Source organism: Thamnophis sirtalis, unplaced genomic scaffold, assembly GCF_051295495.1.
Source record: "Thamnophis sirtalis isolate CommonGarterSnake01/CBP01778 unplaced genomic scaffold, rThaSir2_p1.2 scaffold_15, whole genome shotgun sequence".
Taxonomy (NCBI): Eukaryota; Metazoa; Chordata; class Lepidosauria; order Squamata; family Natricidae; genus Thamnophis; species Thamnophis sirtalis.
Window position 1 is genome coordinate 9,318,100 of NW_028261395.1, and position 27,500 is coordinate 9,345,599.

Here is a 27,500-nt window from a genome sequence, read left to right on the forward strand (position 1 = left end):
GGGGGTAGGTCATTCCATAGGGCCGGGGCAACTACAGAGAAGGCTCTTCCCCGAGGAGCCACCAGACAACATTGTGTAGTCGACGGTACCCGGAGAAGGCCCATCCTGTGTGATCTTATCGGCTGCTGGGAGGTATGTGACAGAAGACGGTCTCGTAGATATCCGGGTCCTAGGCCATGTAGGGCTTTAAAGGTGTTAACCAGCACCTTGAAGCATGTCCAGAGACCGATAGGAAGCCAGTGCAGCTCACGGAGGATAGGTGTAACATGGGTGTACCTAGGTACACCCAGTATCGCTCGCGCGGCTGCATTCTGGACCAATTGTAGTCTCCGAACACTTTTCAAGGGCAGCCCCATGTAGAGCGCATTCCGCCATGTAGCGGAATGGATTCACAATTATCCTATGCAACTTTCTCGAATGCATACACCAGTTTGCAGCCAATAAATGTTTATGATGGACCCAAATATTGGATATTGGATTGGATTGGATAACCATTTTTTCTGAAGTGGTATAGCATTTCCTGCCTTAGCAGGGGGTTGGACTAGAAGACCTCCAAGATCATTTCCAACTCTGTTATTCTATTGTTGGAAGAAATGTCCATCTGGGTTCAGTTCCAAATGGGGAGATAAACACTGGAAACATAGTGGCTGTTTGAAAAGACAGCTTAAGAGCCGAGCTTAAAGACAGCTTAAGAGCCGAGGTGGCACAGTGGTTAAATGCAGCACTGCAGGCTATTTCAGCTGACTGCAGTTCAGCAGTTTGGCTGTTCAAATCCCACCAGGCTCAAGGTTGACTCAGCCTTCCATCCTTCCGAGGTGGGTGAAATGAGGACCCAGATTGTTGTTGGGGGCAATATGCTGACTCTGTAAACCGCTTAGAGAGGGCTGAAAGCCCTATGAAGCGGTATATAAGCCTAACTATTGCTATTGCTATTAATGGTGAACAGGACCACATGGTTTGAGGTTCTGAGCAAAAAAGCACATGGGAGAGAAAGAGAGAGGGAGGGAGGGAGAGAGAGGGGGGTGGGGAGAGGGGGAGAGAGAGAGGTTTATACCCTCTGCTGGTCTTTGAATTTGAGCTTGTATTCTGATTGTCTGTCAGACTCCCATTGGGGCCATGCAGGGGCAACTCTGAAGGCTGTCCTGAGTCCAAGGCTTGGTTCACTCTTGCTGGGTCATGATATAATGAAAGGGCTTTGGGGTTCCTATTATGGCTCTGCCTAAAGGAGGTAGATCTTTGTTATGTAGAATAGACTGGCCCAGGCCTTAATGGCCCATTGACAAAAGTGTGTGGGGGGGGGTTGAGTTTCTGCCTCCCTTTTAGGGGAAATATTCTGCCCTTTTAATATTTCCTAAAATATTTCATTTTCCTAGGAGAGGGTTGTATGCCAACTTCCTACATTTATATATGAAAGAATTCTCTCTGAAGTAACTCTGCAATCGTGCCACGGCTGATTCCATTCTAACAGAACAGACTCTTCGTCTTGAAAGGAAAACGCTTATGGATTTCTTCTACATATTCAGTTTACAAAAAAAAAAAACCACCAATGACTCGATTAGCTACATTAGATAGCATTCATGCTTCTTAGAGGAATGACAGAGAGCGTTTAATAGCCATATAATCCCAAATCTCCTCCCTGAAACCTCGGTATCGATGGACTCCCAAAGTCATTTAAAGAAGGATTAAGATTGGAGGGAAATAGCCAGCCGGGTCCTGGGTGAAAGATGTAAGAGGTAAGAAAAGGACAATTTATTTCGCAAAATGATACTACTTTGCCAAATCCCTTGCTGGCAAATCCTGCAAGACTCTCAAACCTAGGGGAAGCAAAGTAAAATAATGCCGTCTAGCTCAATATGTGGAAAAAAATAGCTAAATTAGTCTAGGGAACTGGGGGGGGGGTGTTTGAGCAATTCACAGTATCAGATATTCCAACACAGTAAAACTGAACTGGTCCTAAGAACAGAAAAAGGTGGGACAGTTAAATTTCCTGCTTATTTATTTCCAAGAATGGCTGCATTTTCTCTAACTGTAGTAACACGTTTATTCTAAATAATTTTGACAGAGACAAACCAGTGGTAAACAGGGTTAAAAAATAAATAAATTATCAGATGCCCTTTATAGTTCCCTGCTTTTCTCACCTTTATCCGTATGCGTCAGGTTTTCTAAATTTAAATAAGAGAGTAGGTGAAGGTAGAAACCAGAATAAATAAAATATTATCTAGAAGCTATGGTGTAGATTTTGCTGTTTGTGGTAGTCTAGGCATTTTCCTTAGGGTAGCTTTCAATTTTTCCCCTTCTAACTCTTCTAAGGGACAATAACATTTTCTCCGTCAAGGCTGGCCCCGAGGGAGGCACTGACTCAAATGTTTTCCCCGTCACTATTGCCAACTTTCCCTCTGAAAATACCAAGGAAGGCAAGAGACTGAAATTGAATTTAACAAGTAGCTGGGCTCACTTGTACCCTGGAGACAGAAATCAGAAGGGCCCTAAAATGTATTTTGGATTTTTTGAAGTGGGAGGAAAAAATATGCTTCTATTGCCCCAAAATGTCTACACAGGGTAATAGGTGCGGCATTTTATCCTTAGAGGTATCTTCACATCCTACTGTTGTGGCCCGCCAACAGAGCTGGCAGCAGATTCTGACAGTGAGGAGGTTGGGGAGGAACATGGGTCAGTCCTGGAGTCTGGGGAAGGTTCTTACAAGTGTTCTGCGTCAGAGGCAGAGATGGGGCCAGAGCCGTATGCCAGTTATCAGCTGCCTTCAGAGTCAGAGATCAGTGAGACAGACAAACAGCTGGAGACTGTTCCCAGTGTGCGCATGCACAGAGTTGCCAGATGAAGGGAACAACTAAAGAACAGGGGTTGACCTGAGAGTAAGGCCACAGGTGGATGATGAATGGCTCCTCCCAGAGGAAATAAAAGAGGAGCAAAGGGGGAGGGGAGTTTGCAGGAGACAATTAGTTTTAAGTTTTGACGGAGGGACGACGCGAAGCCAGGTTTTAACTAACAGAACTGTTTATTCAGGTTGACGGCGATTCAAGGAACGAAAACTCGCGCCAAGGTATTTATATTCTTTTTTAACCAATCACTGGCCGGGGACGAGACAGCAACCGCTGACGTCAGTCCCTCGGCCAATCAACAGTAACATTACGTCGGCAACACCCTCTGGAGCTCTCAGCCAATCAGAGAGCTAGAGGGTGTTACTGACAGCAAGAATAATTAACTAATATTTAACACCCCTTTCCCCCAGTTCTGCGCATGCCCGCAATGGAGCATGCGTAGTCCTTAAGGTATGCTGGGCGGCGCCGGACCCGCCCAGATTTTCTCAGTTCAGGGAAAGTCGTCGGCGGAGGAGGACCTCCTCGTGGTAGCTCCTCCCCGAAGGGAGTGTAGCTCCGAGGCACGCCCTTTTGGGAAGGCCCAGAAGGCGGGCTCAACTGCAACGGTAGGTTTAGCCGTGGGGGCGCGTCAATAGTCGTAGGGGGAATCCTCTGGGCAACGTCCTCGGATTGAGCTGTTGGGCTGGCGTCCCTTTGGGTGGCGCTTGGGTAAGCAGGGCCTGGTGTGGCGAAGGCCCTTGTTTGCGGACTGCCGGTTTGAGAACGCTGTTGTTGAAGCAGGAGGGGGCCTGGCGTGGCAAAGGCCCATGGATGTGGTCTCTCGGATTGAGGGCTTTGTGCTTGGTGTAGGTTGAGGCCTGGAGCGGCGAAGGCTTCACATTGCAACCCCGGTGCTGCGGTGTTGTCGCTCAGGGGTTCGCGGCCACCAGCCTCCGACGGGAGACGCCTCCTCAATTGATCCAGGTGGCGTCTCCATTGGGATCCATCAGCCAATTGGACCCTAAAAGAACAGGGGCCGGTCAGGGCAACGATAGCACCAGGCACCCATTTTGGTTCCCCCGTAAAAGACCGAGCCCACACTGGATCCCCTAGCTTAAAGGACCGGGGAGGGAGGACCCCCAGATTGCTCGGCTGATCCCCTGAATAGAGCGGATGAAGCCTATCCAGGGGAGTCCGCAGGCGCCTGCCCATCAAGAGCTCCGCGGGGCTTTTGTTGGTAGTTGGGCAGGGAGTGGAATGTTGGCTTAGCAGGTAAGCCGCCACCCTTGCCTGCCAGTCGCCCCGGTCCATGCGGCTCAGTGCCTCCTTAGCTGAGCGGACCGCCCGTTCTGCCCGGCCATTGCTGGCCGGGTGGTACGGGGCTATGGGCGCATGCCGGATCCCTTGCTCGGCCAAGAACTCCTGGAAAGCGGTGGATGTGAACTGGGGCCCATTGTCCGAGACCACCACGTCCGGCAACCCATGGGTTGCGAACATTTTCCGCAGGGCCCTGACCGTACTCTCGGCTGTGGTAGAGCCCATGAGGACTAGCTCCACCCACCGAGAGTAGGCATCCACCACTACCAGGAAGTTCTGGCCGTGGAAGGGACCGGCGAAATCGATGTGGAGGCGAGACCATGGGCCTCTCGGAGCCTCCCACTCACGAGCAGGCCCGGCTGGGGGGTTGGGCCTGGATAATTGACAGGTCGTGCAGCGGCCTACATGGGCCGCTATTTCTGTGTCCAGCAAGGGCCACCAGACATAGCTACGGGCCAATGCCTTCATTCGTGCTATGCCCGGGTGGTCCTTGTGGAGCAGATCCAGAACTAGTGGCCGGAGTGCGGTGGGGATCAGCACCCGATCCCCCCAGATGAGACATCCCCCGTGGAGGGAGATCTCCGCCTGGCGATTTTTAAAGGGCTGGAAGCCCTCTGCCACTTTGTCTGTTGGCCATCCTCTTAGAACCCAGGAAGAGACCTGGGACAAGATTGGATCGGCCTTTGTGTGGGCCGCTACGTCCGCGGCAGAGAGTGGGAACCCGGAGGCGGCAATGGAGAGGACTGAGAGAGAGGGAACGGGGGCGGTGTCCGTCTCCGGGAGTGGGCAACGGCTGAGGGCATCTGCATGCCCTAGCTGTTTGCCCGGACGGTACAGCAACGTATAAGAATACGCTGCGAGGAACTCCGTCCAGCGAGTCATGCGGGGGGATAGAATGGAGGGGGTCGGCTTGTCCCCCGCCAAAAGCCCAAGGAGTGGCTTATGGTCGGTGACAAGGGTAAAGTGCCGACCGTAGAGGTAGTCGTGGAACCTCTTAATCCCGGACACTGCAGCCAGAGCCTCCTTGTCGATCTGACTGTAGTTGCGCTCCGCCGAGGAGAGTGTCCGGGAATAAAAGGCCACAGGGGCTTCTGAGCCATTAGGGAGGATATGGCTCAGGACAGCCCCTACTCCGAATGGGGAGGCGTCACACGCCAACGTCAGAGGCATCCCATCATGATATTGAATGAGGACTGCCGATGACGTCAGTGTCTCTTTGACAGCCGCGAACGCATGCGCTTCGCGGCTTCCCCAGCGCCAGGCCGCGGATCGGTCGAGCAACCGATGCAGCGGCTCGGCTAGTGACGCCTTGTGAGGAATAAAGGGGGCGTAAAAATTAAGCAGCCCTAGGAACGCCTGTAGCTCCGCCCTGGAGGTGGGAGCAGGGGCGTTCTTAATGGCGGCAATTTTGGATGGAGTAGGGTGAATGCCTTGGGCATCTATTAAGAAGCCCAAGAATTCTACCCTAGGGACAGCAAATGAGCATTTGCTGCTTTTTAATTTTAATCCCGCGCCCCTGAAACGACAGAGGACCTTCCTTAATACTTCGATGAGTTCTGAGCGGCTCGTTGCAGCGATCAGAACGTCATCGAAATATGGAACTACCCCCGGAAGTCCATGGAGCAGGCGCTCCATGAGACTTTGGAAGATCCCCGGGGCCACGGATACGCCGAATTGTAGGCGGCGACAACGAAAAGCCCCACGATGGGTGACGATGGTCTGGGCAGCCGCCGCATCGTCATCCACCGGGAGCTGTTGATAGGCTTGCGCCATATCCAGTTTGGCGAATATGCAACCCTGCCCCAGGGAATGGAGCAGGTGTTGCACAACAGGGACTGGATAGGGGTTTGCCTGAAGGGCCAAGTTGATCGTCGACTTGTAGTCGGCGCAGATTCTCACCGAGCCATCCGGCTTGACCGGAAGAACTATGGGTGTCTCCCATGGAGCATGATCGACTGGCTCGATGACACCCTGCGCCAATAATTTGTCAAGTTCGGCGTCAACCTTGGCCCTTAAGGCAAAAGGCACCCTGCGGGCTTTCAGCCTAATGGGAGCAATCTGAGGATCTAAGCTAAGGGAGATGGGGGTTCCCTTATAACACCCAAGTTGTCCATCAAACACATCAGAGAACTCCTGTAGGACGTCCTCAATTGTTGAACTTTTTACTTGGTGTACCCCCCCAATGGACAATCCCAGTGCCTTAAACCAGTCAAGGCCAAGAAGAGCCGGCAAATCATTTTTTACAATGATGATTGGCAGCTCTCCCTCAAACTTGCCATACCTAACAGGAATAGGAAAGGATCCCAGAACAGGGATCAACTTTCCTTGGTAGTCCCTTAAGAGTACCCGGGATGGGGCTAACTTATTTTGGGAAACTGTAGGGCAGAGATGGGAGAACATGTCCCATGACAACAACGATCGGGAGGAGCCAGAGTCCACCTCCATCTGGCAAGGCTGACCTGCCAGGTGGACATTGGCTGTGATTTTGCGGTTGCCTGAGGAGGCCTGATTGATGGAAGTCTCCACTTCCTGCGGTTCGGAAACAGTGTGGCAGTCATCTCCTCTGCGAGCTGGTTTTGGTGGCTGCTGGCGGCGCTGCTGCGGCTTGGTTCTCTCATTAGCTTGGAAGAAGGCAGGGGCCGGCAAGGAGGCTCGGCACACTTGGGCGATGTGCCCCTGCCTCTGACAGCGGCGGCAGATTGCGTTTTTGAATTGGCAGGTTTGGCGGTCGTGGCGGCCTCCGCAGCTAAGGCAAGGCACCCTGGAGTTTTGCGGTGCGGCTGTGGATAGAGCAGGTGGCTTTCGCCGTGGTTGGGCACGGACTTGGTCGATGTTGTCTTGCTCCCGGACCTCACAAGGTGTAAAATCATCATAGTCAATGTCATGCACTTGTGAGGCCGGTGCCGGGTGAGTTGACAGCTGTAGTCGCTCCAAATCTGCTGTTGATTGCTCAGAGAGCTCAGCTGCTCTGGCGATCTCGACTGCCTGGAGTAGTGTGATGTCGTGATGACGGAACATGCGGCTTCTTAAATGTACATCCCGCACTCCGCACACGAACTGTTCGACTAGATTTTCTTCGAGGTTTGAAAAGTCACATTGAGCCGCTACAGTGCGCAGGGCCTCTAAAAATTGACTGATCGTCTCCCCCGGCTTCTGTACTCGTCTCCTGAACGCGAAGCTGCGGGCAATTTTGGACGGCATTGGGGCATAGTGCCCCTTCAATTTCGCCATCAAGTTGTCCCAGCCTAATTTGTATGCGGGTCTGGGAGCAGCCATAGCTCTGGCTGAGGCAAACATCGAGGGTTCGCAGCATGATAAGAAGAAGCTGCACTTCTCCTCATCTGTTTGAGCCTGGTTTTTGGTAGCGATTAAATAAGTTTCAAACCGCTCCATGAATCCTTCCCAGGATTCGCCGGCGGAGCCGAAAGGAGCGAAAGGCGGCAATGTATTCATTTTAATTAAGAGTTCAGTAGGCTGACTTGTGAGGAGCGGAGTGACGGAGGTCGTGACAGGAAAAATTTTCCTCAGCGTTCGGTGCCGGCGCGGATAGCGACTTACAGCAGCTAGCTGAAATAACCTCTCTGTCTTCTAACCTAGGCTTGCGTGGAATCGCCGGATCCCACCTTCGTCGCCAGTTTTAAGTTTTGACGGAGGGACGACGCGAAGCCAGGTTTTAACTAACAGAACTGTTTATTCAGGTTGACGGCGATTCAAGGAACGAAAACTCGCGCCAAGGTATTTATATTCTTTTTTAACCAATCACTGGCCGGGGACGAGACAGCAACCGCTGACGTCAGTCCCTCGGCCAATCAACAGTAACATTACGTCGGCAACACCCTCTGGAGCTCTCAGCCAATCAGAGAGCTAGAGGGTGTTACTGACAGCAAGAATAATTAACTAATATTTAACAATTAGTTTGCTTAATTGCAGGGACATGCAGTCATGGGGGGGCAAGGGAGGCAGAGCCTCACCACTGTCATCATGAAAAGAAAAAAAATGTAAAAGGAAAAAGGCAAGAGCTGAGATCAGGCTGAGCTAGTTGCTCCCAGAGTCACCGTGGATGACTCTGCTTAGTGCTTAACTGTTTAAAAAAGCCTCTAAAAAGTGTCCTCTACAGGAGGAGGCAGGAGAACGACGTGCTTCATCCAATCTGACTTTAGGCGCTTTATGATCACTTGAGCAGAGTTAAGCAAGGGTTAAAAGCCAAAAAATTCCTGATGTAGGTGAGGCACGTCGTTCTCCTGCCTCCTCCTGTAGAGGGCGCTTTTTAAGAGGCTTTTTTAAACAGTTAAGCAGAGTCATCCACGGTGACTCTGGTAGCAACTAGCTCAGCCTGACCTCAGCTCTTGCCTTTTTCCTTTTACATTTTTTTTTTCATGATGGCAGGCAAGAGCAGAGTTGAAATCCTCTCTGAAACAGCTGGAAAAGGTACGTGTGGGTCGGAGGGAGGGGGAGGAATTCAAACCTCATCCTCAAGTGTAGATCCCTCCCTAAGTGTAGTTTGATTGCAGGCAGAGCCACGTTGCCTTTTCAAAAACACACACACACACCCAGCTGGATAAAACTATATAAGCCCAGCTTCACTTATTACAAATTTGAAAAGGCAATGTGGCTCCGCCTGCAATCAAAGGCTCGGATCGGCTCCAATCCAATTCTGTGTTTGTGTTTGTTTGAGAGAGAGTGACTGAGAGAGGGAAGAAGATAGTCCAATCCAACTTCTCTGTGTGCATGTGTCTGTTTTAGAGAGGGGGGAGGGAGGGAGAGAGAGAGGAAGGAGGGGGAGGGAGGAGAAAAAGAATGAAGCAAACTTTTTCGCAAAGGAGAAAAACAAATGCTGTCCCTTTAAATCGGAACTGAGCATGCCTGGCTGTGGAATTCTGGGAGGTGAAGTCCACAAGTCTAAAAAAATTTGAAATCCACCACTGTGTCAGTGCCTCACCAGCCATAAACCTCACTGCACGTCACTGCTTAATTGGTTCGGGACTCTCGGAGACGTCTTGCCAAGTCTTGCAGATATTGGCCTGTCAGCTCTCCAAGCCAGAGAAGGTCTGTGACTGTAAATCCTCCCTCAAAAGATTTTGCTGGATGTGAATGAGCAGAATTCACAATAAAAGGGGTTTTTGTCAGGACCAGGAGTTTCCTTCAGGCTCTTGGGAAATCTAGGTCAGAACATCTACCAGTTCAGGCAAGACAGGTGGACTTCAAGACACTTTCCTTTAAGGGGAAGTTTTTACTATGGCTGCCCCAATTCTTTGAAATAGCTTCCCTCATCAGATTAAGAGAACCCACACACTATTGGCCTTCCAGGGGATTCTGAAAACCTGATTCTTTACCCAGGCATTGGACTAGGATAGGAGAAAGCATAAGATAGAAGGAAGGAAGGAAGGAAGGAAGGAAGGAAGGAAGGAAGGAAGGAAGGAAGGAAGGAAGGAAGGAAGGAAGGAAGGAAGGAAGGAAGGAACATAGGCATATGTTCTCCCCATAGAAATCCAAAAATATTCAGTATTTGTAGAGGTTATGTATAAACATGTATTCCATTATCGTAACAAGTAGAATGAATTTCTAAAGCAAGCTTATATGTAATTTGAAAAAACTAAATTATAGTCTTCCATCTAATGCCTCCTATGGGAGATATCTTTACTATCCAAACCAAGTTTCCTATCTTTGAAACCTTACAGTCAATGACAAGATTTCCAACAATATAATTGCTTTGCATGCCATGGCATTAATCTTTTCTAAAGAAAATCCATAGTTCAGTTTGACATCAAAGCAGACCTCTATCTAAAATAGCCACTATATCAATACAGACATCCCTTATGAAAATTTATGCCAACCTTATTTTAGCAAAAATCTCACTTTATTTTTTTTTTGAACTATTGCCTAATCAACCTAGATAGTTTTATCAGTTGACAGTCATAGATTTGCATAATAATGGTTTCTCCACTTTAATAATTCTGAATTATAATAGAACCATTGCCTCAGCTTTGAGATAGGCTGTTCTGAAATGCTGTTGCCAAAAACTCACAGTGTAAAAGCATTGTCACATAGTGTAATAGGATTCCTAAATCCTTGCATTCAAAATCTCCTGATAAAACATTTGCCATTCATCAAGGCATTAACATCCCCATAAACTTCCATTAAATATTGCTACTGGTGGAATCAGACACCACATAATTTTCTACTGTTACTACTTCATAAAAAAAAAATACTTTTCCTCCCTTCCTTCTTTTTTCTTCCTTTTCTTTTCTTTCATTCTTTCTTTTTTGTCAAAAATATTTTTGTAAGGCCACCATCTTCCCTATGGCAAAGCAATTATATATTTTTTTAATTTATTTTTTTATTTTATCAATTTCATATATACATTCACAATTATATGATCTCATAACTGTTATTGATAATATGTATTTATAACAATTTTTCCCTACAGTTGACAATATACTTGAAGATTGCTTTTTTAACATCCCATAGATCCATCTTATCTTACAACGGTCCTACTTCTTCTTCCCTCCCTCCCTCTTTCCTTCCCTCATTTCTTCTCTCCTACTCCCCTTCCTTCCCTCCCTCCTTCCCCTTCCCTCCTTCTTTCCTTCCCTCCTTCCTTCCCTCCTTCCTTCCTTCCCCCCTTTCTTTTCTCCTTCTCTCCTTCCTTTCCCCCTTCCTTTCCTCCTTCCTCTCCTCCTTCCTTCTCTCCTACATTCCCTCCTTCCTTCCCTCCTTTCTTCTCTCCTTCCCTCCTTCCTTCCCTCCTTCCTTCCCTCCTTTCTTCTCTCCTTCTCTCCTTCCTTCCCTCCTTGCTTCCCTCCTTGCTTCCCTCCCTCCTTTCTACCCCCCTTTCTTCTCTTTCTTCTCTCCTTCCTTCCTTCCTCCTCTCCTTTCCCTTCTCTCCTTCCCCTTCCTCCCCTTTACCCTTCCCCTCTTCTTCCCATTCCTCCCCTCTTTCCTACTCTTACATTCCCTCCCATTCTTCCTCTGCCCTTCCCTTTCTCCTATTCCTCTCCTTTCTCCTCTCCTTCCAATTATATTTTTCCCCACAATGGAACCAAGTTTTTAAGAAACTGCCCAGGTACACTTTGGCACAACACCCAATGTAATTTCAACTTTAGCATCCTAGATTAACAGAAAAACAGAGTGGGAAGGAACCTTGGAGGTCTTCTAATCCAGTCCCTGCTCAAGCAGGAAACCTATGATGGTGATGGTGATGGTGATGGTGATGGTGATGGTGATGGTGATGGTGATGGTGATGGTGATGGTGATGGTGATGGTGATGGTGATGGTGATGGTGATGGTGATGGTGATGGTGATGGTGATGGTGATGGTGAACCTATGGCATGCATGTCACAGGTGACACGCAGAGCCCTCTCTGCAGACATGCGAGCCATCGCCCCAGCTTAGCTCTACCGAGCATGCACACGCACCTCCCGGTGGCCAGCTGGTTTTCAGGTCTGCCACGTATGCGCAGAGGGTGAGGCGCATGTGGGAGACATGCACAGGGTTGGGGTGCACACATGTGGTTTGCATGCACATGCGCAGGGCAGGGTGGGTGTACAGGGGATGTGTGTGCATGCACAGAGGTGGGGCACACACAGGGGTCATGCACACGTGCACAGGGGGTGGGGTGCACAGGGGGGGGTCGCGCACACATTGCTTTATGAGTGCGTGCATGCGCGTGCTTCTGCTATGCATGCTACAATTTTGCCATCACGGCTGTATAGCATTTTAGACAAATAGTTCAATAAAGGCTCTACATTAGGTTCCACCACAAATCCACGAAGCCCTTATCCGCGGAGACATAAGCGTGAAGACTAATTCGCGCCGTTCAAAGCGCTAAGGAAAAACGCGACCCTACTGCGATGACATAATCGCGGAGGGCAAATCCGCGCATTCCCAAGCACTCAGTACCCTAAACCTAACCCTAAACCTAACCCTAAACCTAACCCTAAACCTAAACCTAACCCTAAACCTAACCCTAAACCTAACCCTAACCCTAACCCTAAACTTAACCCTAACCCTAACCCTAACCCTAAACCTAACCCTAAACCTAACCCTAAACCTAACCCTAAACCTAACCCTAATCCTAACCCTAAACCTAACCCTAAACCTAACCCTAAACCTAACCCTAAACCTAACCCTAAACCTAACCCTAAACCTAACCCTAAACCTAAACCTAACCCTAAACCTAACCCTAAACCTAACCCTAAACCTAACCCTAAACCTAACCCTAAACCTAACCCTAAACCTAACCCTAAACCTAATCCTAATCCTAACCCTTACCTTAATGGAAATAGGCTTTCTGCCGCGGCGCCGTTTTAAAGCGCCCTTCTATTGCCACGCTGTTGTCGCGGCAGTGATGACGCGCAATGATGACGTCGCGGCTTTAGCGACGCGCTTATGTCTCCGCGGATAAGGGCTTCGCGGTTTTGTTGTGCCACGCTACATTAACATAACCTTTGTATTTATTTTAAAAATAATCCAGTTAGTGCCGTGAAGTTTCAGATTAAAACAAATATTCCTAGACAAAGGACAATGAGTTGTACCAAACTCTGACAATCTGCCAGCCGAAAGGGAATGTACCTGGGGAGTGGAAATTACTTGTGAACCTCTAAATTTGCTCTGCTGATTATGGCAGCAGGTTGGGGAGGGGGAAGCAGACGTCTCCCCCAGAATGTTGCATGTAGCACAACTCATTCAGTCATCCCATTTCCTAATACCACAGTTCAAAGGAGCTGCAGTACAAAATCATGAATAGTTCATTAAAAAATATGAAACAGCATTAAAAGTGGGATGTGTGAGTAGACTTCAGAATCGTGGTTTGATTAAGATCAGACAATTAGAGAACATCCCAAGCTGAAAAGGTATGTCTGAAAAATTAGGCATGTTTCTTTCATAACATTAACTCTGCTTTTAAAGAGAGGCCTAATCAGATGCTAGCAAACTATGCATAAAGGGACTGCTCTCCAGCTATGTTCATTCACATTTCTGAATGTCAAAGGAGATAGGTTAATCACAGAACCTGAGTGCAGTCAGCTGTGGTGAGATTTGTCAATCTTCAGATAAAAGCAAGTCAAAGAAGCAAAAGTTAATGCCTACCTCTGTAGCGGGTTCTGTTTTATTCTGATGTCAATAAATAGCTCAACTTTTGCCTTTCATTCCAAAATAGGTTCACTCAAAAATTTGGGGAGGGAGAGGATGCCAGATTGTAAAATTCCTAATGGCACAAAAAAATATAGAAAAAAAGGATTGTTGTTCTTAGTTGTGAAGTTGCGTCTGACCCATCTTGACCCCATGGACAATGTTCCTCTGGGCCAGGGGTGGGTTTCAAAAATTGTTCGAACCTACTCTGTGGGTGTGGCCTCCTTTGAGGGAGTGGCTTGCCGCCCATGTGACTGGATGGGAGTGGCTTGCCACCCATGTGACCAGATGGGAGTGGCTTGCCGCCCATGTGACCAGATATGAAGATGCCGACGACACTTGTCAGAACCACCTTAAATTACCTCACACACAGCACTGGCATGCATAAGAATACAATGTCAACTTGTTTTTAAAAGGCATCTTTGGTTTGCATTAAAACAACTTCAACACACACAATGTTCTGATTGCACCACAAACACAGTAGTCATCCTTACCTTTCACAGAGGCACTGAGTTTTATAAATATGAGCATGATAGTGTAGAATAATCGTATCCAAGGACCAGTGGTGGGTTTCAAAAATATTTGGAACCTCTTCTGTAGGTGTGGCCTGCTTTCCAGGTCCACTGGTGGAACCTCTTCTAACCGGTTCAGTAGATTTGACGAACCGGTTCTACCGAATAGGTGCGAACTGGTAGGAACCCACCTCTGCTCTAGGCCTTCCTGTCCTCTACCATCCTCCGGAGTCCATTTAAGCTCATGCTTCTCCTGGACCCACAGCTGACATTAGAACATCACTTGTCAGCTGTGACCAGGGGAGCTTTTGCCCAGGTTCGCCTGGTGCACCACTTGCGGCCCTACCTGGACCGGGAGACACTCCAAATTATCACTCATGCCTTCGTCACCTCAAGGCTCGACTACTATAATGCGCTCTACATGGGGCTGCCCCTGAAGAGTGTTCGGAGACTACAATTGGTCCAAAATGCAGCTGCGCGAGCGATACTGGGCGTACCTAGGTACACCCATGTTACACCTATCCTCCGTGAGATGCACTGGCTTCCCATCAGTCTCCGGACACACTTCAAGGTGCTGGTTATTACCTATAAAGCCCTACATGGCCTAGGACCTGATATCTCCGTGACCGCCTCCTGCAACATACCTCTCAGCGCCCAATAAGATCACACAGGGCGGGCCTTCTCCGGGTACCGTCGGCTACGCAATGCTGTCTGACGGCTCCTCGGGGGAGAGCCTTCTCTGTTGCTGCCCCGGCCCTTTGGAACGATCTACCCCTTGAGATCCGGACCCTCCCTACTCTCTCGGCTTTCCAAAAGTCTGTTAAGACCTGGCTGTTCTGGCAGGCCTGGGGTTGTTGATCTTGACTGAACTTCAGTCCCATTACAACTGAGTGCATGTTGTGTTTCTGTTTTTAAGTCGTTCTGTCTTGTGTTTTAATCTTTTCTAATATTTTTTTTAATTGCTTTTATGTAAGCCGCCCGGAATCCTTCGGGTTTGGGCGGCATACAAATCTATTAAAAATTACAAAAAAAAAATGCTGACTGCTTTGGTGACTCCATCCAGCAGAGGTGGGTTCCTACCAGTTCGCACCAGTTCGGTAGAACCGGTTCGTCAAATCTACCGAACCGGTTAGAAGAGGTTCCACCAGTGGACCCGGAAAGCAGGCCACACCTACAGAAGAGGTTCCAAATTTTTTTGAAACCCACCACTGACATGCACAGACACAGACACAGACAGACAGACAGACAGACAGACTCACACAGAGAGAGAAAGAGAAAGAGAAAGGAAGGAAGAAAGAAATAAAGAAATAAAGAAAAAAAAAGAAAAAGTGAGAGAGAGATGAAAGAAAAAAGGAAAAAGGGACAGAGAGACAAAAGGAAGGAGAGAGAGAGAGAGAGAGAGAGAGAGAGAGAACACATAGCTGGCAAGCCACTCCCACCAGGTCACATGGCTGGCAAGCCACTCCCACAAAGGAGGCCACACCCACAGAGTAGGTTCGAAATTTTTTTGAAACCCACCACTGCCATCCAGCTACCTCCTTCTCTGTCGTCCCCTTCTTCTTTTGCCCTCAATCTTTCCCAGCATTAGGCTCTTCTCCAGTGAGTTTTTCTTTCTCATTAGGTGGCCAAAGCATCTTCAGGATCTGGCCTTCTAAAGAGCAGTCAAGTTTGATCTCCCCTGGGACTGACCAGTTGGATCGCCTTACAGTCCAAGGTAATTGGTACTAAAAGCAAATAACAAAGCTTGAATAAATCAAGAGATTGCTAGACTTGCTGAAAGCTAAGAAGACCTTGAGCATATGGGAAACAGAGGTTCGTGGGTGGGGGAATAAAATACATGTATTATTGTGTAGTGGACTTCAGTAGGCAAGAACAGACCGGCATAGATACAACAGCACTTATTGATTCAAAACTGGAACTGTGGAACAGCAGGCAAATCCTTGTAATATGTACTCTGGGCCCAGAGGGTCTTAACCAATCACAATACTTGAAAAAGCCCGCCTAAATATGAATGTTCTAAATTTCCCTACAAAACAGTTGAAGTTAACAGTTAGGATCATCTAAAGCAGAGGTGGGTTGCTCCCAGATTGACCCGGATCGGGTTAACCGGTGTAGCGGTGGCAGGAGGCTCCACCCTCCTGCCCAGACACTTCTGAGCATGTGCAGATACATTGCACGCGAGCACAAGCATATGCAGGAGCGCGCCCGAACCGGTAGAAAAATTGGCAACCCACCTCTGATCTAAAGGTTAGTTTCACTTTAACAGGGCTTAACACAACTATATATATTCAATACATACCATGTATTATATAAACATTTAATGATATCCAGTAGAGGATTCAACATTCAGTTTCAGGTTTTCTAATATAAGGACCAGCATGCTTTAATTTAGTTGCCAAAGTGCTTTCTAAACTACCATCTTAAAAGTGAAAGAAATATTGTTTCTGCCTTGACCTTTACCAGCAGTATTGGGGTGGTTTTTTTTATTTATTTCTTCCTTCCAAATTATATATTTAAGCAAGAGTTTTTTATGAGTGAAAATTTTCTGGGCTGGGTGATTTTAAACTAGAGTTGATCCTATTATTATTACTGATTCAACCATTTTAAATCAATCAAAGAGAGCAAAGCATACACCAAAATTTTGCATGCATTAACTGATGTACTGAAGTGTGTATTCAGTACTTTAGTTAATACATACAAAATGTTGGTGTGTGCTTTGCTCTTTTTGATTGATGGGCTCAGTGAAATATTTAGGGCTTCTAAACCAAGCAGTGACTGACAATCATCTGTCATATAAGCAACAATAGCAAAAGAAGGGACTGAAAGTTTAAATAAAATCTTGGAATATATATTTTTTTAAGAATGCAATGCTAGAATTCTTTTCCTGATATTGTGTATTGCATGATTTATTTATTTATTATTTATTTATTAGACTTATATACCGCTTCATAGGGCTTCTCTAAGCAGTTTACAAATTTTTTAGCAAATTGAGTCAGCAACTTGCCCCCACAGTCCGGGTCCTCGTTTCACCCACCTCGGAAGGATGGAAGGCTGAGTCGACCTTGAGCTGGTGAGATTTGAACCGCTGAACTACAGATCACAGTCAGCTAAAGTGGCCTGCAGTACTGCACCCTAACCAACACATCATCCATAATAATATCACATCTGCTACATCATCACAGCTTCTGTTTATTTTATCAATGTATCATAAATGTTGATAAATACTATGCAAAGAATGGGAGAGGTAATAGTAGATCATATAAACAAAACATAGCAAAAAAAAAGTTAGGATTAATTCAAAATGAAAACTCCTGTTCCGGCAAATATTACTATCAATATGTCTGTGGAGATTCTCAGTCATCTAGGTCATAGTTGTCCCAAAGGTGCTTTTTCAAGAGGCAACTGGACTTTCTGGTTTTTCTTGGAAGACGTTTCACTTCTCATCCAAGAAGCTTCTTCAGCTCTGAGCTGAAGATGTGATCGAGGCTTCCTCAAAGCAATTCTGGTCACCCAAAATTAGATACCTAATGCCTACCTCTGTAGCAGGTTCTGTTTTATTCTGATGTTAATAAATAGCTCAACTTTTGCCTTTCATTCAAATAGGTTCACTCAAAATTTGGGGAGGGAGAGGATGCCAGATTGTAAAATTCCTAATGGCACAAAAAAATGAAATCAAGTTTGACACCCCTGTTCTAGGTCAATCACTGTCTCCATTTCTCTTGTTTTATAGTGTGGTTGGAATGATAGACTGAAAGGAAGGGAAAGCCCTAATGTTCAGGTTGAGAATGTGTTCAAATAAAAAAGTGAAACAGGCATTGAACAGTTCAGCGGTTCAAATCTCACCAGCTCAAGATCACTCACTGTTTCTGAAGACCTTTCACAATGAAAACCATCTACCGATTTTTAAATTCTTAAAAAAACAAATGTACCACGTTTATTGCCACAATCAAATAAGTGAGCTTTGAAAATATACCTTTAAGATATTATATAAAATCATTCTAAGAGCTACATAAGTATAATTAGTTTCCTCAGCTAAGGCAAACAGAGATTGTAAGATTTCCTTTGTCTACAACGAAAGAGGAGTTTGACAATAGAATGGCTCTCCGGAGATGTGGTGCCCTTTCATTCATTCGGTGCATTCAAATGGAGTTTAGGTTGTCTCCTCTGTGGGGAGACCGTTGGGACACTGGAGAAAAGTTATGGGATTGAGAGAAAGGAATATTTGTAGCTCAGGGTTGAGCTACAGGGTTCTTGGTGCTCTCTGAGTGTGTTCTGACCAAGGCTTCCCAAACGCCTGAAGCAAACTCCTTGTCCCGACAAAAACTCCTTTTATTAATTGACTGTGAATTCTGCTCATTCACATCCAGCAAAGTCTTTCAAGGGAGGATTTACACTCACAGACCTTATCTGGCTTGGAGAGCTGACAGGCCGAGATCTGCAAAACTTGTCAAGGGGTCTCGGAGAGTTACAAACCAATTAAGCGAACTAATTGTCTCTCCAGCAAATTCCACTCCCCTTTTGCTCCTCTTTTATTTCCTCTGGGAGGGGCCATTCATCGTCCACCTGTGGCCTTACTCCCAAGTCGACCCTTGTTCTTTAGCTGTTCCCTTCTGTCTGGCAACTCTGCGCATGTGCACACTGGGAACAGGCTCCAGCTGTTCATCTGCCTCACTGATGTCTGACTCTGAAGGCAGCTGATAAGTGACATACGGCTCTGACCCCCCTCTCTGCCACCGACACAGAGCCCTCATCAGAGCTTTCTCCAGACTCCAGGACTGGCCCATGTTTCTCCCCAACATCCTCACTGCCCGAATCTGCTGCCAGCTCCACTGGCCACTGATAGGTCACAACAGAGTGTGGTTGTTTTCTTGCAGATGTTTCATTGCCAAACTAGGTAACATCAACTAGACCAGTGTTTCTCAAACTTGACAACCTGAAGTCCTGTGGACTTCAACTCCCAGAATCCCCCAGCCAGCATAGCATAGCTGGCTGGGGGATTCTGGGAATTGAAGTCCACAGGACTTCAAGTTGCCAAGGTTGAGAAACACTGAACTAGACCCAAGTTACGGGCCAATTACATCATACTCACTGCATATCTGAGGTGGTGCAGTGGTTAGGGTGCAGTACTGCAGGCCACTTCAGCTGACTGTTATCTGCAGTTCAGTGGTTCTAATCTCACCGGCTCAAGGTTGACTCAGCCTTCCATCCTTCCGAGGTGGGTGAAATGAGGACCCAGACTGTGGGGGCGATGTGCTGACTCTGTAAACCGCTTAGAGAGGGCTGAAAGCCCTATGAAGCGGTATATAAGTCTAACTGCTATTGCTATTGCTATATCAGGTTTAAAAACAGCTGCACAAAAATCCAGAACTTTGGGGAACGTCTTTTTAAAAAAAAAATACATTTTATCCTAAAATATTCCTTGTTCAGTACATTTTTTTTAAAGCAAAGAACTATATTGCAAAATTAAGGGAATTCTGACAGTGAAGAATAGCTACATTCTGATCTGCATACCACTTTCCGAAGTGTGACTCAGGTCAGCTCCCTTGGAAATGAAGCCACATGAAATCTCTGAGCATCTCTGTTGGAGACAGAATAACAGGAAAACCTCTGGGGAAGGGTTTTCACATGTCGACGCACTGTTCAAACAAGTCTCAATGTACTGTTGCTGCTGGGGGGGATAATACTAGAATAAGGTCATTGAGAAAATGTTGGGAAATGCTCCCGGAAAATGTATGCCATTCAGCCTAATAAATGACATTTCAAAAGTTTCAATGCCTTCTGTAATCAGATGCACTAAAGTGGGCCTTTGGGCTTTTAAGAATAAGAAGAATACATTATTGTCATTGTACGTATGCCAAGGTGGCGCAGTGGTTAAATGCAGCACTGCAGGCTACTTCAGCTGACTGTAGTTCTGCAGTTCGGCTGTTCAAATCTCACCGGCTCAGGGTTGACTCAGCCTTCCATCCTTCCGAGGTGGGTAAAATGAGGACCCGGATTGTTGTTGGGGGCAATATGCTGACTCTGTAAACCGCTTAGAGAGGGCTGAAAGCCCTATGAAGCGGTATATAAGTCTAACTGCTATTGCTATTGCTATTGCTATTGCTATATACACAGTATACCCATACAAAAGAATTCACATAACACCCAGAGACCAGGCCCAACACACATGACGATTCCCCCACCACCACCCTCCCACACACACCAAAAAGTCCCCGCACATAAACCACCCAGCATCCACACAACAGGCCAAGTAATGCTGTCCAACAGCTCACTGATGGTGGCCCTTTAGTTCATCGTTGAGTGCAATTTTTTTTAAAAGCATTTTAAAAATGCGTTTTTTATTTTTAAAAACTGCATCATTTCTTCATGCATTCATTCAATTTCATCCAATTGTTTGTATTAATACTGTTATTGGCATGTTGTCTCGCTGGGTTCCACCACAAATGCGCGAACAACAAAAGCGCGCCTGACTAAACCGCGCGACGAAGGAGCGGCGAATGAGCCCTGAAGCGCGCCGACAACAGCGCGCCAACAGAAGCGCGCTGTAACCTAACCCTAAACCTAACCCTAAACCTAACCCTAAACCTAACCCTAAACCTAACCCTAAACCTAACCCTAAACCTAACCCTAAACCTAACCCTAAACCTAACCCTAAACCTAACCCTAAACCTAACCCTAAACCTAACCCTAAACCTAACCCTAAACCTAACCCTAAACCTAACCCTAAACCTAACCCTAAACCTAACCCTAAACCTAACCCTAAACCTAACCCTAAACCTAACCCTAAACCTAACCCTAAATCTTACCTTAACTTAAATCGCGCTTCTGTCGGCGCGCTGTTGTCGACGCGCTGTTGTCGACGCGCTGTTGTCGACGTGCTTTTGACATCGCGGTTTTAGCGCCGCGGTTTTGTCGGCGCGCTTATGACGTTCGCGCTTTTGTCGGGTCACGGTCTCGCTGAACGTGGCTTATATCTCATTGGGTTCCTAGAACACATCCATCTTAACTAGTTTCTTCCCTGTGGAAAGATGAGAACTACCAAAACAGAGATCAGATGATGAAGAATTGATGATCCCCTAGCTATAGATCACATTACAATTGCTGCAAAATAAGAAATGTCTTAGGAATGCCGTTCCCATCTCAGCAGTATTGACACTGAAGACATGCTCTCTTTTAAGTATTAATTCCAATCGCTCTGAGTGTAACATCCTTCTGTACTCTGCTCCATTATTCTCTGTCACACATTTAGCCCTCTAGATTTCTCTTCGTACCACCTCCCTACCAGGTGATCTGCTACCTAGCTTCTTTTTCTCCTCTAGCATCACATTCTCTTGCTTCTTTTCTTCTTCCTCCAACTTCTTCTATTTCATCATCAATACCTTCTCATCCTTCAGCCTTCATATCTTACACCTTCAGTCAATTCCACCTCCGTGTATGGGACCAATTGTTCAAATGCTGTAATTGTTCTGGCCTAGGCTTCCCAAGAGTCCAGTCATAAAACCCCTTTTATTAATCTACTGTGGATTCTGCTCATTCACATCCAGCAAATCCTTTCGAGGGAGGATTTACAGTCACAGACCTTATCTGGCTTGGAGAGCTGGCAGGTTGATACCTGCTAAACTTGGCCAGGAGTCTCGGACCAATTAAGCGAATTAATTGTCCACCTGTGGCCTTACTCCCAAGTCGACCCCTGTTCTTTAGCTGTTCCCTTTGTTTGGAAACTCTGCGCATGTGCACACTGGGAACAGGCTCCAGCTGTTCATCTTCCTCACTGATCTCTGACTGAAGGCAGCTGATAACTGGCATATGGCTCTGGCCCCCTCTCTGCCTCTGACACAGAGCCCTCATCAGAGCCTTCCCCAGACTCCAGGACTGGCCCATATTCCTTTCCAACCTCCTCACTGTCCGAATCTGCTGCCAGCTCTGCTGTTGTGGCTGATGGGCCATAACAGTAATTTTGCTGAAGGTTTAACTTCCATTCAGTAGTTTTATGCCCATTTTGACCTGAATTGATGGATATATTCCGTAAATTAACTCTGGTTCAGTTTTCCATCCTCTAGGGCAGCGTTCCCTCTCCAGGTTGACAGCCCAGCGCAGAGGTGGGAGAAAGAGGGGATGGTGGGAGAGGGGTGTTCCCAGCTTCATTTGTGTGAGTTGCAGGCTTTCCCTCCTGTTTGTATTCACCCCCTCCCCTACTTTGGTTTGTAAGCCGCCCTGAGTCCCTCCGGGAATAGGGCGGCATAGAAATGCAATAAATACAAATACATGCACCTTCTGCTCATGTGAGTGGGGCTGCAAACGCTGGCACTCACTGCTTGCAGGAGTCAGTGTGTGGGGGGGGGGGTGCACACACCAGCCCACCACTCACGCGACCTGGTTGAAAATAGGCCACGGCCCAGTAGTGAGCTGTGGCCCACAGGTTCAGGACCAGCCCACCACTCACACAGCCTGGTTGAAAATAGGCCACGGCCAAGTAGTGAGCTGTGGCCCACAGGTTCAGGACCAGCCCACCACTCACACAGCCTGGTTGAAAATAGGCCACGGCCCAGTAGTGAGCTGTGGCCCACAGGTTCAGGACCAGCCCACCACTCACACAGCCTGGTTGAAAATAGGCCACGGCCCAGTAGTGAGCTGTGGCCCACAGGTTCAGGACCAGCCCACCACTCACACAGCCTGGTTGAAAATAGGCCACGGCCCAGTAGTGAGCTGTGGCCCACAGGTTCAGGACCAGCCCACCACTCACACAGCCTGGTTGAAAATAGGCCACGGCCCAGTAGTGAGCTGTGGCCCACAGGTTCAGGACCAGCCCACCACTCACACAGCCTGGTTGAAAATAGGCCACGGCCCAGTAGTGAGCAGTGGCCCACAGGTTCGGGGTCCCTGCTCCATGAGATCTTGGTACAGGTAGTCCTCGACTTACAACCACAATGGCGTCCAAAATTTAAGTTGCTGAGTGAGACATTCATGAAGTGAATCTTGTCCTATTTTACGACCTTTTTTTGCCCCCATTGTTGCGAGACTCACTGCAGTTGTTAAGTTAGGAACATGATTGTTAAGTGGCTTCCCCATTGACTTTGATCATCAGCAGGTCACACAAAAGGTGATCACATGACCCTGGGACACTGCAACTGTTATAAATATATGAGTCAGTTAGCAAGTGACTGGATTTTGATCACGTGATCATGGGGATGCGAAAAATGTGGAAAAAATGGTCATAAGTCACTTTTTTTCAGTGCCTTTGTCACTACGCAAACTATTGTGAGGACTATCTATAGTAGTGTTGGCGAACATTTTCAGTATCAAGTGCCGAAACGGGAGCGCGTGTGTGCGTGTGTGTGCCAGACACTGGAAGAGCAGTCTCCTGGTGCGCATATGGGCCAAGGTGGTGCAGTGGTTAAATGCAGCACTGCAGGCTACTGCTAGATCAGCAGGTCAGCGGTTCAAATCTCACCGGCTCAGGGTTGACTCAGCCTTCCATCCTTCCGAGGTGGGTAAAATGAGGACCCAGATTGTTGGGGGCGATATGCTGACTCTCTGTAAACCGCTTAGAGAGGCCTGAAAGGCCTATGAAGCGGTATATAAGTCTACTGCTATTGCTATTGCTATTGCTGTTTCTGGCACGCACATGCGCAGTGGCCAGCTGGTCTTCGCACGCACATGCATGCCTGAAACCGGAAGATCAGGTGGCCGGTGCGCATATGTGTGCCAGAAACAGGAAGATCATCTTCCCAGAGTGCACATGCGCACTGGGCGGCTGCTCTTCCAGTTTCCAGCACTCCCGTGCACATGAAGACCAGCTGGCCGGCATGCCGGAACCTGGAAGAGCAACGGGTGGAGGCTCATGTGTCTGGAGAGGTGGCTCTGCATGACACTTCCAGCCAGTGGTGGGTTTCAAAAATTGTTCGAACCTACTCTGTGGGTGTGGCCTCCTTTGTGGGAGTGGCTTGCCACCCATGTGACCAGATGGGAGTGGCTTGCCACCCATGTGACCGGATATGGAGATGCCGACAGCACTTGTCAGAACCACCTTAAATTACCTCACACACAGCACTGGCATGCATAAGAATAGGATGTAAACTTGTTTTTTAAAAGGCATCTTTGGTTTGCGTTAAAACAACTTCAACACACGCAATGTTCTGATTGCACCACGAACGCAGTAGTCATCCTTACCTTTCACAGAGGCACTGAGTTTTATAAATATGAGCATGATAGTGTAGAATAATCATATCCAAGGACCAGTGGTGGGTTTCAAAAAAGTTTGGAACCTCTTCTGTAGGTGTGGCTTGCTTTCCGGGTCCACTGGTGGAACCTCTTCTAACCGGTTCAGTAGATTTGACGAACCGGTTCTACCGAATAGGTGCGAACTGGTAGGAACCCACCTCTGCTTCCAGCATGTGTGCCATAGGTTCGCCATCACGGATGTATAGCTTTCCTACTTTATAAAAAGTCTGAAAGTTGACCATTAGGATCATACTTACAATCTTTTTTTAAAAGTCAAATATTTCACTTTGTTTCTCTTGATATCCGTAAAGGAAGCCTTTTTCTGCAGTTCAACTCTATACTCTGCACTCCCCTATAGTAAAAATGCTCAAATCCTATTCCCTGAAAGTGTGTCTCACTCCATTTAAGGACAGAGTTAGTACAAGTACAACAGAGTTAGTACAAGTTAGTACAATTACTACAGAGTTAGTAATTTCCCCAATTGTTTTTCCTATTCTCCATTTTTCTGGCTTTGGATGACCCTGGGTTGGAGAAGTTTCGAGAAATACAACGTTTGCAACAATTATAACGTCCCGATTAACCCAAGAAAAAGTAAAGATATTAGCTCTGTGGATATTTAATTTTGATTAAAATAAGTTGTTTATCAATGCCAAGTTTCATTAAAAGGATCGTGTAATTCAAGGTCACTTAATGTCATAAAAATGAATTACTTAATCTGATACCTTTCATCAAATATCATGCAAATAATGCATGTAGTTTATTACCTGAGCAATTAGCAGAAAGGTGAAATGGATCCAAGCAAAACTTTTTAAATGCAACCAGGTGGATTTATTCCTTGCAGACTGAGACTACCACCTAGTGTTCATTCAGAATTTCACAGTTTTTTTCACAAGTTTCATCTCGGTTCCTTCAGTCAGTTATTATGATAATATAATGCTAAGACACAAGGTTAGACTTCAATTTGCAAGAGATAAATAACAATGTAATAATACAGAAGACCTCCGTTTTTAAATCGTGCTTTCTTAACTTTCTTGTGGAATTTAATTTGTGCCACTGTTAAAAGTCGGAGAGCTTCTGCATTCATCAACATAACAACATAGGTATCTGTTTTTACATGCTCACTTTTACCCCTACATCTCAGAAGAATTATATTTTAGAGCTAGAGAGAGAGGATGCATTCAAAGAAGCAGTCAAACGGATCGATGAATAGGTGCAATTACACCATGAGGAAAAATTATATTGAGGCTGTTTATTTTGGTGGGGGGCAAGCAGGGAGGGAGGACAAGGAAGATAGCATTGTAAAACGTACGTGCAGCACAAATAAAGTAGATAATGAAATATTTTTCTCTGTTAATGCTAAAATACATCCCCATCCTAAAGAAGTTAGGTTAGGGTGCAGTACTGCAGGCCACTTCAGCTGACTGTTATCTGCAGTTCAGCGGTTCAAATCTCACTGGCTCAAGGTTGATTCAGCCTTCCATCCTTCCGAGGTGGGTGAAATGAGGACCTAGACTGTGGGGGCGATATGCTGACTCTGTAAACCGCTTAGAGAGGGCTGAAAGCCCTATGAAGCGGTATATAAGTCTAACTGCTATTGCTATTTCTTTCTTTCTTTCTTTCTTTCTTTCTTTCTTTCTTCTTTCTTGAGCCGAGGTGGCGCAGTGGTTAAATGCAGCACTGCAGGCTACTTCAGCTGACTGCAGTTCTGCAGTTGGCTGTTAAAATCTCACCGGCTCAGGGTTGACTCAGCCTTCCATCCTTCCGAGGTGGATAAAATGAGGACCCGGATTGTTGTTGGGGGCAATATGCTGACTCTCTGTAAACCGCTTAGAGAGGGCTGAAAGCCCTATGAAGCGGTATATAAGTCTTACTGCTATTGCTATTGCTATTGCTAAGTTAAATAGTGGGGTGTTCAAGACTAATGGAATTGTGGGATTTATTTTTGTGGGATTTATACTTGAGAGACCGCCTACTGCCAATTACCTCCACTAGACCAATAAGATCCCACAGACTAGGCCTCCTCCGAATTCCATCAGCCGCCCAATGTCGACTGGCGACTACCCGGAGGAGGGCCTTCTCTGTGGCTGCTCCGACCCTCTGGAACGAACTCCCCATGGAGATTCGTACCCTCACCACCCTCCAGGCCTTCCGCATAGCCCTTAAAACCTGGCTGTTCCGACAGGCCTGGGGCTAAAGACTTGCAGCCCCACTCCGAATGGTATGATTGTTGTGTTTTTTAACTGTGTATGGTCTTTATATTTTGTAATTTTGTTGTTTTTCCCCTCCCTTGAATTGTGAGCCGCCCTGAGTCCCTTTCAGGGAAAAGGGCGGCATACAAATAAAGTAAATTCAAATTCAAATTCAAATTCAAATTTTTGTTGGACGTTAATAATGTTCAGCTTATAGAGCTGCTGCTGCTTCTTCTTCTTGTGCCATATCTGTCATTGGATGTCGGCAATCATGTTGGCGATCCTATTTTTATTAGCAGCCACACAAAAAAGTGCTGCTGAGTTTTGTACAAATCAGTCCCTTAGATTTTGAAGCCATGATGTTCTTCTTCTGCCTGGACCTCGTTTGCCTTCAATCTTTCCCTGGAGGATTAAGTGAAGGATGCCGTATTTTTCTGGGTGTTTCATCACATGCCCGAAATATTCTAATTCTCGCTTTTTAATGGTTGTGATGATTTCCCTTGGCTTTCCCAGGTGGATTATCATTGCCTCCTCATTTGTGATTTTGTCGACCCAGCTTATATGTTTTTTTTTAATTAATTTTTTATTTTATCAATTTCATATATACATTCACAATTATATAATCTCATAACTGTTATTAATAATATGTATTTATAACAATTTTTTCCCTACAGTTGACATTATACTTGAAGATTGCTTTCTTACCATCCCATAGATCTACCTTATCTTACAACGGTCCTACTTCTTCTTCCCTCCCTCCCTCTTTCCTTCCCTCGTTTCTTCTCTCCTACTCCCCTTCCTTCCCTCCTTCCTTCCCTCCCTCCTTCCCCCTTCCCTCCCTCCTTTCTTCTCTCCTTCTCTCCTTCCTTCCTTCCTTCCCTCCTTCCTTCCTTCCCTCCTTTCTTCTCTCCTTCTCTCCTTCCTTTCCCCCTTGCTTTCCTCCTTCCTTCCCCCTTCCTTCTCTCCTACATTCCCTCCTTCCTTCCCTCCTTTCTTCTCTCCTTCTCTCCTTCCTTCCCTCCTTCCTTCCCTCCTTCCTTCCCTCCCTCCTTCCCTCCCTCCTTCCTACCCCCCTTTCTTCTCTTTCTTCTCTCCTTCCTTCCTCCTCTCCTTTCCCTTCTCTCCTTCCCCTTCCTCCCCTTTACCCTTCCCCTCTTCTTCCCATTCCTCCCCTCTTTCCTACTCTTACATTCCCTCCCATTCTTCCTCTGCTTTTCCCTTTAACCCAGCTTATATGTAACAGCCATCTGTAAATCCTCATTTCAAATGCTTCTAGTCTCTTCAAGTGGCTTTCTGTTAGAGACCCAGAGTGG